Source organism: Oncorhynchus nerka, linkage group LG28 (assembly GCF_034236695.1).
Source record: "Oncorhynchus nerka isolate Pitt River linkage group LG28, Oner_Uvic_2.0, whole genome shotgun sequence".
Lineage (NCBI taxonomy): Eukaryota > Metazoa > Chordata > Actinopteri > Salmoniformes > Salmonidae > Oncorhynchus > Oncorhynchus nerka.
This window is the reverse complement of record NC_088423.1, coordinates 28,064,276-28,077,159: the sequence shown is the minus strand read 5'-3', so window position 1 is coordinate 28,077,159 and position 12,884 is coordinate 28,064,276. Positions and strand designations below refer to the sequence as shown.

Below are 12,884 nucleotides of genomic sequence, written 5' to 3'. Positions count from 1 at the left end.
CTTACATTTTAAAAGTACATGTGATTGCTAAAATATACTTAAGTATCAAAAGTAAAAGTATAAATAATTTCAAATGAATTTTTAAGCAAACCAGACGGCACAATTTTACAAACAAAGCATTTGTGTTTATTGAGTCCGCCAGGTCAGAGGCAGTAGGGATGACTAGGGATGTTCTCTTGTTAAATGTGTGAATTTGACCATTTGTCTGTCCTGCTAAGCATTCAAAATGTAACGAGTACTTGTGGTGTTAGGAAAAATGTATGGAATAAAAAGTACATTATTTTTTTTAGGAATGTAGTGGAATAAATGTTGTCAAAAATATACATAGTTAAGTAAAGTACAGATACCCCAAAAAGCAACTTAACTAGTAGTTTAAAGTATTTTTACTTAAGTACTTTACACCACTGCTCACAGAGAGAGGTAGCATCAGAAATAACACAGTTACCACGAAAACAACACATTAACTATCAGTACTAGGCTATAATGACACCATTAGGATATTATGTTGTGTTATGTAAGACAAGACAGGGTAGGGTTGGTAGGGGTCAATCACTCAGACCTTTTTAGACCGACAGGAGAGGACCTGAATAGATGGCCTCAGACACACACACACACACACACACACACACACACACACACGTTTGTTTTACTATCCTTGTAGGGACCAAACACTGCATTCCCATTCATATCCTAATTTCCTTTAACCCCTAACCCTCAACCTAAACCTAACCTTAAACTCCAAACCCCTAACCATAAACCCAACCCTAACTCCTAACCCTAAAACGAACCCCTAGCCCTCATTCTGACCCTATACCTAACCCCTAAGCCTAAAATAGCCTTTTAAAATGTCCAGTGAAATGTCCCCACTTGATCCGAATTTTCCTTGTTTCACTTCTGGTCCCCACAAGGATAGTAAAACCAAAACACACACACACACTCAAGGGGAGGATGTAAATAGAACACAACTGTGAGTGTTCGCTCTGTGGACTCTGGCCACAGGAAAGCAGGAGAGGGAAAGAGAGAAGAGACCTACACATTTCTTCTCTGAGAGCAGAGGAAAGGAAAGGGAAAGAGGAAAGATGAGGGGATGTGCACAGACAGGCAGGCAGAGGTGTGAAAGACATGACTGGCAGTCAGTTTGATTGTCTTTCTCCTTCTCTCCCCTAGAGACAACTGAAGGTTCTCTGGACCTGTCTACACATGTTCCCACACAGCCACACCAGACACACACACACTCGTTGCTCACACACAGCCACACCAGACACACACACTCGTTGCTCACACACAGCCACACCAGACACACACACTCGTTGCTCACACACAGCCACACCAGACACACACACTCGTCGCTCACACACAGCCACACCAGACACACACACTCGTCGCTCCCACACAGCCACACCAGACACACACACTCGTTGCTCACACACAGCCACATCAGACACACACACTCGTCGCTCACACACAGCCACACCAGACACACACACTCGTCGCTCACACACAGCCACACCAGACACACACACTCGTCACTCTCACACACAGCCACACCAGACACACACACTCGTCGCTCTCACACACAGCCACACCAGACACACACACTCGTCGCTCTCTCACACACAGCCACACCAGACACACACACTCGTCGCTCTCACACAGCCACATAGACACACAGGACTCTAGTATAGGCCTCCCGTTTTCTAACCCCATCCCTAGTTCCTTTACACCTCCCTCCACTGACTTTCCTACCTCTTTCGTAACTTATTCACTTATTCACTCTTTCACAATTAACCCTCTCTTTACTCTACGCTCTGCATCCTCCACTTTGTCCACTATTCCGTCTTCTACATTGCCATTCCCTCTGAACTGCCTGTCCCTCTCACCCAATCTCTCCTCCATCTATCTACAGTCTGCAGCTGTTTCATTCAGTAAGGCCACATTAGCAACATAATAAATACAGGATATCACCAGTAAACACTTCCAAGAGTTGTTGTTTTGCTTGTGTATGTTTGTGTGTATCAGTGCCCTAAACAAACTCTTCACCCTGCCTCCGACAGGTAGATTGATGACATCCTGGCTTTAGCTGCCTGCCAAGGTCAACTCCAGAGTCCTCTAGTGGGAGAGAGCAAGAGAGGAGAGAAGGGAATGAGGGAGGGAGATGATTGGGAGAGGGGACAAGGGGAGGGGGGGTGAGAGGGGAGGAAAAGGGGGGTGAGAGAGAAGGAGAGGGTGAGAGGGAGAGGAGAGGAGAGGGAGGGGGGGGGGAGGAGGGGAGGAGAGGGGAGGAGAGGGGGGGCTAGAGGGGAGGAGAGTGGGAGTAGAGGAGAGGGGGTGAGATGAAAGGAGAATGGGGAGGAGTGGGGGCGAGAGGGGGAGGAGTGGGGTCGAGAGTGGGACGAGAGGAGATGTGGGGGCGAGAGGGGAGGAGAGTGGGAGGAGAGGAGAGGTGGGAGTAGAGGAGAGGGGGGGTGAGAGGAAAGGAGAAGGGTGAGGAGAGGACAGGGGGAGGAGTGGGGGGCGAGAGGGGGAGGAGTAGGACGAGAGGAGATGTGGAGAGGAGAGGGGGAGGGTCTCCTGTCCCCCCAGACTTGCTCTCTCTCTGGGGCGGGTCCTAGGCGAACGAGTGTGCTAGCGTACTGCCTTAAGAGACCTTCTTTTGAAAAATTGAAAAATAGTATTTTTGTTAATTATGAGACGCCTTAGCCAGTATACACTTCCTCAAATTAGTCATAATTAATCTAAGGTAACTCAAGAAATCTGTCATAAATGTTTACTGAAACAAAAACGTCTCAAAATGTCATCATAATATATGCACAAACTCTTCCGAACTGTTTCGGCTGGGAAGCATGCAGACACCTTTAGCTTCTCCGTAAACACTCCAGACCCCTCTTCTCCTTTCTTCCTCAATTTTCTCCATACCTATCCCTCTGCATATACTAGACCCCTGTCCTCCCGTCTCCATCTATTCTCTCCATTCCACTTCCATCCCTCTGTCAACACCCGCTTCTTTCCCTTACTCTCTCCTTACACTCTTAACCTTCTCCTCCACATCCCCCTCCTCTTCTCCCCCCCCCCCCCCCATCTCTTAACTTTCTGAGGGAACACTCAGCGACTCATTTTTGAGAGTAGATGTGCCTTCATTTCTTTGTTGATTTAGAGCGTCTCTACAGTATATCAACAAACTTCCTGGCTCTGTTACACACACACGCGCACACACATGCGTGCACACAGGCATACACACATACATAGGATGCTCCTCAGAGGAGGAAGGGAAGGACCATCCTCCTCAGTGAATTTCATGAAAATAGTCAAACATTTAAAGTGATCCTTTTTAGATAAAACTGTACAAAATATATTCACATGTCACCAAATAATTTATTAAAACACTGTTTTGCAATGAAGGTCTACAGCAGCCTCAACAGCACTCTGTAGGGTAGCACAATGGTGTAGCCTGAGGACAGCTAACTTCCATCCTCCTCTGGGTACATTGACTTCAATATAAAACCTAGGAGGCTCATGGTTCTCACCCCCTTCCATAGACTTACACAGTAATTATGACAACTTCCATAAGTTGTCATAATTAGGACATACTCCAACCTATCAGAGCTCTTGCAGCATGAACTGAGATGTTGTCCACCCAATCAAAGGCTCAGAGAATTAATCTAGTACTGAAAGCATAAGCCACAGCTAGCTAGCACTGTAGTACATACAATGTGGTGAGTACTTGACTCAAAGAGAGAGAAAGGCAATAGTTTAACAGTTTTGAACAAATGAATTTCCTTCAAAATTAAGGAGAAGCAAGAGAAGGAGAGAGAGAGCTATTTAGTTCTATACAGTTTTTCACTTTCACTTAGCTAGTGAATACAGCTAGCTAGTTTAGCACACTCAAACAGAGAGGGGTGCTATGTTAGCTAGCTGACTATGGCTATCCAACACTGGAATTCTTCCAAGTCCAGGTGTGCTTTTGGTTTTAATCATTTATTGCCACCGGGGCCCACTGGTGTAACTGCTAAACTGCTTTCTGACTGTACACTGTACTGCACGATTGTAGCGGGTTTACTAACATGTTAGTTCTGACAGCGATGTAGGCTGTGTGTAGCAGTTATGATATAAAGGTTTGGTTTGGAAAGTATTTCTTGCCTCGTCACAGACAGCTGATGTGTTGTGCACTGAAGTCCACAAACGAAGGGAAAAAGTGAGGTGGAGAGCGCGTAGATGCGAGAAGTAATTATACAACAAAGGGATCATGCTGTTGTATGTGGCTGCTATGTGCTAAAGTGAAGCAAACGTAACGAAATGGTGATAAACATACCTGAATTTGTCCGATAGAAACACGTTTGCAACTGTTTGGACTAATGATTACACCCTAGATCAGCTAGATGCAGGCAAGAATGTGCAAGGTGGTATTGAATGTGTCACTGTCTTTCACCTTGATTACTCAAATCTCTCGACCTGTAAACCTGCGTTGTAAACTTTCATTCATAGGCTAGGTTGTAGCAACCTCATGATGGGTATAGGGAAAGTTTGAGTATCATGTAGTAGCCTAAACCTATCGATGTTACATTGAGCTGGGTGAATGGAATATGAATGTCAGTCATGCAATATGCTGTAATAGAAATAAGGCTCATAAAATCAATTATTGTCCTCATCTTAAATGTCACAACTGTCACTGATAGACATACTACACACATTTCGCTAATTATAGTTCCCAGGCAGGGAACGAGAGGGAGACATGAGAGAACAGTGACTACGGGGCGGGCAGCATTAGAACATATGGCTAGCTAATGGTGTTTACATTAGAAAGACTGTCAGAAAGGCTGTACTTTCCTCTCCTCTGCTCAACTGGTGTGTGTGTGTGTGTGTGTGTGTGCTCTCATGTACTTTCCTCTCCTCCGCTCAACTGGTGTTTGTGTGTGTGTGTGTGCTCTCATGTACTTTCCTCTCCTCCGCTCAACTGGTGTTTGTGTGTGTGTGTGCTCTCATGTACTTTCCTCTCCTCCGCTCAACTGGTGTTTGTGTGTGTGTGTGTGTGTGTGCTCTCATGTACTTTCCTCTCCTCCGCTCAACTGGTGTTTGTGTGTGTGTGCTCTCATGTACTTTCCTTTCTTCGGCTCTAGTGGAGTGTGACAGCTAAATGGGAAGGTGTCGGACCAGAAGCAGTAGGATTTAACTAATGGACACTGCTGTTGGAGGGGTGGAGAGGAGAGGAGAGTGCACTGCATGCTGCCTTTATCTGTAACACTGGTATCTGTGTTACAGTAACACACTAATTATTTAGCTGTCATCTCTGACCATTTGTCTTTAAGTTATACAGGGTTCATATGATCACAGACTTTTAAAATGGTGTTTTCCAGGCCTTGAATTTTTTTTGAAAATTATGAAATCCCCAAAGTTTTGGAAAAGTCATGGAAATGTATTTAATCATTTCAGTTAATGTAATTTATTTAGGCAAAGTTTAAAAATATTTTGAGTCAATCAAGATATCAGACATGATCGGAATGACACTTCAGCACGTCGGTGCACATCACCTGCAAGTGTGTGAGACGAGTGGGCCGTTGCTCAAGGATAGATGAGATACAGTCGACATTGCAGCAGCAGGTAGGCCTCTCCTATAAAATATGATTGAGAACAAACGAATAACTAGGTAGCCAATTCAAAACATATATTGTACCCTCTAGTTAACTGTTTAGCTATTATTAGCATGTATTCATGTTTTCATCATGTCCCCAAAAACTTTCTCCCGAAACTCACAAATAAGGACATGCAAAGTTGAATTACTTTTTTCAACGATTCATCTGATTTATATAAACTATTATTTTTGACGAAACAAACGATTCACTTCACAATTGAATTAGTTGGGATTCAGTTCAATCGTAATTAATCGAATCATATGAATCGCAAACACTAATTTTAGGAAAAAAGATTAGATGTAGCCTTTCTTTTGCATCATGTGGCTTCAAAACTTGTTTTGTAGATACTTTCAGTTGAGTTGGGCATCCAACGTAATGGACATTGCATCCAACGTAATGGACATCCAACGTAATGGACATTGCATCCAACGTAATGGACATTGCATCCAACGTAATGGACATTGCAACTCGATAGATACTAGTCAGCCTGCAAAGTATACACTTCTAAGGTAGTTAAGTCATTTCTTTAAAACAACAACTATAAAGGGTACATTTCCTGAATAATGTTTGTGGGCTTGCTTCAGCAGAATAAAAACATTTGGAGACTTCCATAGCCATTTGATCTTTGAAATATTGAAGATCGAATGATTTCAAAAGGCATAAAATGTATTAGGTCGCAATGTTTTACATCAATAGTGGTCAACCATCTTCAAGGAGAGCTAATGTGTATGCAGGCTTTTATTCCAGTCCCCCTCTAACAAACCACATTTTAGAAATGAGCTGCTCAATCGGACCTTGATATACTGACTGAGTTTCATCAGGTCTTGATCAAAAGCCGGCATACCCATGTACTGTAGCTCTCCAGGCTGAGGGTACGTGTTTTATACAGATGTCTAACATCTTTGTACTTTGGGGGGGTTAAGTGCCTTGCAGAACGACAGGAGATGTGTAGATGGGATCAGAGAGCAGCCTCCCAGTGTCGATTTTATACGTACATAGAGACGCCGCCAATTGTTGTTCATGGAAATTTGGTCATGTAAGTCACGAAATTCCCAAACGTGTATGAAGCCTGGTTATAGGAAGAGCCTTCGAGATGAATGAAATCTCTGAGGGAGAGCCTAGAAAACATACAGTAATTTCATACTGAGTTAGTGAGGGTGAAGAAAAGGTGTTGTTGTAGCTCAATCCCTTGGTCTGATCAACTGGTCGGTCCCCTGTGTTAGCCTAGCTATTATGAACTAACTTAGAAACAGATATTATAGTAATTTTCATAACTTGGCAAGTCCGATAAGAACAAATTCTTAATTTACAATGACGGCCTACCCTGTTGACACTGGGCCAATTGTGCGCCGCCCTATGGGACTCCCAATCACAAATGGATGTGATACAGCCTGGATTCAAACCAGGGACTGTAGTGATGCCTCTTGTACTGAGATGCAGTGCATTAGACCGCTGCGCCACTCGGGAGCCCAATGGAATGTAGTAGTTCTGGGAGAACTAACTATTAGTTGCTAAAGGCAACTTGATACATAAATACATATCATTAATTCATTGAGTGTTGGTCCCCTTGGTCTGGTCAGTACCCTGCATTACTACTTTGAGAGAATGTGCTTTTCTGTTATCAGGTCCCATGAGACCGTGTGTGTGTGTGTGGTCACATGCTACTTTGTGTATTGTGTGTTTGCGGCTGGCCGCATGTGATCAGGAGGGAGAAGGTGGTGTTATACTGTACCGCTGGCCTCTTTCTTCACATCTCTATCGCTTTCTCACCTCTGTCTCTCTCTCTACTCTCGCTCTCAATTCAATTGAAAGGAGCTTTATTGGCATGTGAAACATTATGTTTGCATTGCAAAAGCAAGCAAAAATAAACAATAGCCACAAGTCAGAAGAAACAAAAAAACAACATAAACAATAAAACAGGAACAGTAAACATTCATGAAGGTTTGAAATGGATAAAGACATTTCAGATATAGTGTTTTTAACAAGGTGCAGATAGTTGTAGTATGAATAGTAGGGGAAGATAAGTAAACAGATACATGATGTTTGTTGTGGAGCACTGGTTGCCCTATTTTGTTTCTCTCTCTCTCCGGTTCTCCTCTTGCTTTCCTTCATTCTTTCTCTCAGCCTTTCTCTACAGTATCTCTTTCACTTTAAAGAAAGGATAGAAGGAGTAATGTGTTACCTGACTCACTACTATTTCAATGACTGGCTACTGCTACCCCCTTCTGGCCAAACTGAGACACAGCAAAACTAGAGGCCAGAATAGAGAGGGCTTTTCAACTGATATCTAGCATCATATGTGATTGTGTTTCTATGAGACTTGTTTAATGCTCGTTGAGACAATGATAATCCATACTTTACTAATAAATGCATCTTTCTTTGTTTTTCTTTCTTCGCAGGTGGATAATGCTAAGATCCTCCACTATGTGGGGGCAGGGGTAGCGTTCCCCACCAGTATGCTGTTTGTGTGTCTGCAGTCAGCTCTAACCTACAGGCTGGCCAAGACTCAGGGAGAATACAGCCTGGCTCACCTACGACTGGGCATGACACTACTGGCCTTCATCACGTTGGTGCTTAATATCCTGCAAAATATATTGAACCGTACTCAATAAGATCTGTGTTATCTTCACAACCAAGGCCCTGCATAGACTAGCATCCTGTCCAGGGGGGAGTACTTGTATGTCAAGCTGTCTCACACTACAGAAACAGGAGATCGACTCCCACTCTTATGAGCCGCTCTGGCTCGCACAAGCAAAGGCTACTACAGATGTAGGATCTTAATTTGATCACCCTGTTGCAGAAAATGTGTATTTGAGGCTTAAAATTATTCTGAAGTTTGTCATTTCCACTTGATTCAGACTGAATTTTAACTTGTGAAAAATGTATCAACCCCTACAAAAATGTCCATTAATTATATAATAATTCACATTTCCTGTTGCAACTGGCTCAAATTAAGATCCTACATCTGTACCTATCTTTACAATCAGAGAGGAGAGAGGGAGGAGTAAGGGAAGATGGAGAAAGAGAGGTGTTGTTGAAATCGAGGGGGAATGGGGGAGAGAAGGGAAGGAACGGAGGGATGGAGAGCAGGGAAATGGGGAGAATATCTCCAGTAGTGCATAGGGGCTAGGGGTTGATTTGGGACATGGCCATCCTCTTCTCATGGCAGTCAGTCTTTATGTCAGTCTGTTAGTTGGTCAGTCTGTAGTTGTGCTCCTTGACCTTCCTGCCTCTAGGTGGCGTGTTCTTTGTCCAGGAGAGCTTCGTCCTGCAGCACGCGTCGGCCATCTTTGAGTGGGTGTTCTGCGTCACCATCATGCTCTTCTACGGAACCTTTGCCTTCGAGTTCGCCGGTGTCACAGGAGATACTGTGATGGTGCTCGCCAGAGGGGGAGCCCTGGGGCCGAATGGGAGAGATCACAAAGTAGAGTCCCTAGGAGGTCCCATTCCGCACCCTCCTGAGAGCATGTCAATGCTGTAGTCCCTGGGAGAGAGGCCAAAAAGCTGGCCTGTGCCATTATCAATCTGGGGTAGGTGGAGGGACTTTTGAGTATCCATCGCTAATACACCAAAACACCCCCATTCCAGGGTGTGAAGGGGACTATGCCAATGCCACATATAAGCTCAGCGTTGGTGGAATGGATTCTACCATTTCCACCAGGCCCGGCGGTGTGGACACCATGGAGGAGATGTGGGTTCGTACTGTTCCCATGTCCCCAGCCTTGTCCCAGCCTCCAAAGACCCTGCTTGTGTTTGCACATCACTAATGAACCATAATCTTATTTTCTTTCATCCCCTGTTTTCCGGCCAAAGAAGCCTCATCACTCATTACAGGAAGTGATCCTGGTGCCGCTGAGTCTCAGCCTGTTGCTATCTGATGACATCACTGTCATCTCGACGCAGATTAAGAGAGGAGGGCAGGCCACCAGATGGCTATATAGAGAAAGAAAGAGAGAGGGAGTGCGACGTCATGGGAGTGAGGCTGGGAGAAAAATAGAGGAACGCATTAGAGAAGAGAGAGCTGCGTGGGAGAGCTAGGCCTGTGCAATGTAGAGCATAATCCAATAAACAAAAGCACTTGAATTGGCCAAATACACAATTATTTTCAGAGGCTGTTAGCGAGCAGTGCTAGAGTCCAAACGAGACAATGAACCTGCTGCCATCATTCGTCTTTTAAAACACAACAATACCATGAGAGCCGGGCCTCATCGCACAGCTCCCAATACGCCACATGGAATATTTAGAATGGTTAAAATGGTTCAAATGACACCCTTCACATGTAGCGAAAGACTGAGGACTCACTACCATGAATGTGTTGATGACATGGATGCTTCACTGATGAACAGTATACTGGTGAATGAACCATGGTTTTAACCGGGGAATATCTGGATACCAGAGTTACCTTATTTTTCTACTGATGCTACATAAACGTTGTGCCTTATAAAGCTGTACATTGGAATGCAGACTTTTTCAGACTGTAAAAATATATATTTTTCCTTATGATTATTCGAGACACTTGAGTATATGAAAAACCAAACCTCCAATAGTATTTTATACATAATATCCCAAACACTTTTATTTTCTACATGTTGACTGTACGGTTCACCCAAAAGGTATGTATGTTGGGAGGGGAGAAGAGGACTAGAAGAACCCAACTGTAAACCAGCTAATACCAGCCAGAGCTAAGATAAATCCCAGGAATCAGAAAAGTCTGAAAAACAGAGGTCCAGAATCGAGAATCTATTTATAATCACAGAAACAACTTCTCTGCTCCCGATTTCACTACTTTTCTATTCGTCAGGCTGGGGTTCAATCGGTTTCGGTTTCAGACAACGACAGTTTTTGTTTTGCAAGGCGACAATGTAGTGTTGAATGCTGAAACATAACCGTACGCTACCCGGGTGTATCTCCTTGGTTTTTTGCCCCCTGTCCCTTTAGCCTATCATGGAATAGGGGCCTAAAGGGAACAGGATGGAACTGCTGCTTGCTGCTGGTCTTCTTCCAAAGAATGTAAACATAAACCATCCGTATCCATTCTCCTGACTAACTGCACTGAGTCAAACCATCCACCTGCCTTCCAGATCTGTGCTAAGAGATCTTAAAATGCTATTATACGTCTCCACTGTTTCAATGCTGCCTTATTAGCTTCAGTGTCTGTGGATTGCAGAAAGACATGTAGAGCATATAGTTCCATTCACAAGTGTTTCACATTCACCTCAGTCATCACAACGGCTTGAAAGTGAATCTGAGCAAATTGGACTGAATGGAGTCACTGACCAATGAAGTTAATCTAATAGAAACCCAGTAGTAGACAATGATGTTTGTAGAGGGGAAAAGTGGTCCATTAGCCCCTCCTAGTGGAGACACCGACTACTGCACAGAGCTCTATGCCGTTCTATAGACCCCTTTCTGTGTTTGCAAACATTACCTCACGAAGGAGATGCACACAAGTTGGTGGCAGAACACAGGGGAGTTCTTATAGAACACCAGCAAAAAAAGCCTCTATTGACATGTTGCTTTTGAGTGCATTTCACACTACCTTTGGATTATAATTGGATTTAAGTCTTGTATGAATGTCCTGCTTAATATAATGCTTGTGTCATTATCGCAAATCAACTGGATTATACTTTTTAAAAAACACTTCAACTTCAACCAGTAAAATGGCTCTTTGGCTTGCTTTTGCTACCGCCTATGTCAATGAGCGTTAGCATTCTAGCTAACAACTTCTGCATCCAAAATATTTTGCGATGATCACAACCAAATATAATCTTAGCGACTGTTCAAGCTAGAATCAAAACATAATTGTAAGCATATGAGAAACGCAAAAAGTAATTTTGTTTAGAAGTAATAACTTACATCTATGCTATGTTGAATTGCTGTCAACTACGAAACATCAAATGTTTCCCGTTGCATGCCTTAATGAATATGACCCTTGTCAATGTTCTGTGTCTTATTGACTGATTTACCTCTCAGGAATCTGTTGCATCACCAGCTCTCCACAATCAGTGACTTAACGAAAGCTTTGTCTTTTCTTCACTTTTTAAAATAAATTGTGTTTATGTTGGGATATTTTTATATATTCAATTGTGTTTTAGAACTTGTTTTGACCATTGGGTTGATTTTACATTTCAATGTTAAAGTGCCATTCGCTCTGTCCATATTTGACCTGATTGGTCACTTGCCATGGTTCCATTTGTTCTATGTTCTATGCAGAACCATATCTTTACATATGCTTTTTCCTAGGTCAACATTATACCATATAAATAGTTGCAGTATTGTAAGTGCTTCATCCAGACATTATCGATACAGTTTGGTTACCTTTATTTGTACACACACACACTCAGAGAGTAGAGAACATTCCTCTATCTAGCTGTTGTCCTCATTTGTATTTAATGGTGGTCTTACCTACAGACAGATAAGTAAATGAGTGCCATACTCTACTGAAATGCAAAAAGATGACCTGTAAGTGCCTTTATTTTGATGAAACCAAAGAAAGATATGTTTTAAGGTGAAAAGTGTTTGTCATAATGAGAGAAGGAAGATTGTTTGTATATTTGCCTTAAATTGTTCTACAATAAATCTGTAAAAGTGTTCTTGTCCCCTCCCCCCACCAACTCTTACAAATGTCCTTGGGGATCAATGTTCAACATGAATATATTCACTTTAATAGCGATACTGTACATATACACTTTGCATGCCAAGTTCCTGAGGTCTGTGGATATGATAAAACCAAAACACCATGCATAACAACCCAAACAAATGCTTTATACACATTTCTATATTTTGGGGGGGGGGGGTAGAACAGGGTAGAACAGCATAAAGTATCTACTAGGTACAGAGGGTAGAACAGCATAAAGTATCTACTAGGTACAGAGGGTAGAACAGCATAAAGTATCTACTAGGTACAGAGGGTAGAACAGCATAAAGTATCTACTAGGTACAGAGGGTAGAACAGCATAAGGTATCTAGAACAGCATAAAGGTATCAGAGGGTAGAACAGCATAAAGTATCTACTAGGTACAGAGGGTAGAACAGCATAAAGTATCTACTAGGTACAGAGGGTAGAACAGCATAAAGTATCTACTAGGTACAGAGGGTAGAACAGCATAAAGTATCTACTAGGTACAGAGGGTAGAACAGAATCTACTAGTACAGAGGGTAAAGTATCTACTAGGTAGGTACAGAGGGTAGAACAGCATAAAGTATCTACTAGGTACAGAGGGTAGAACAGCATAAAGTATCTACTAGGTACAGAGG

At 43.0% G+C, this 12,884-nt stretch overlaps 1 pseudogene; it reads left to right on the top strand.

The window, feature by feature from the left end:
• Positions 1 to 12,218, top strand: part of LOC115113081 (transmembrane protein 150A-like) — an 86,866-nt pseudogene extending 74,648 nt beyond the window's left edge.
• The last annotated feature ends 666 nt before the right edge of the window (positions 12,219 to 12,884 follow it).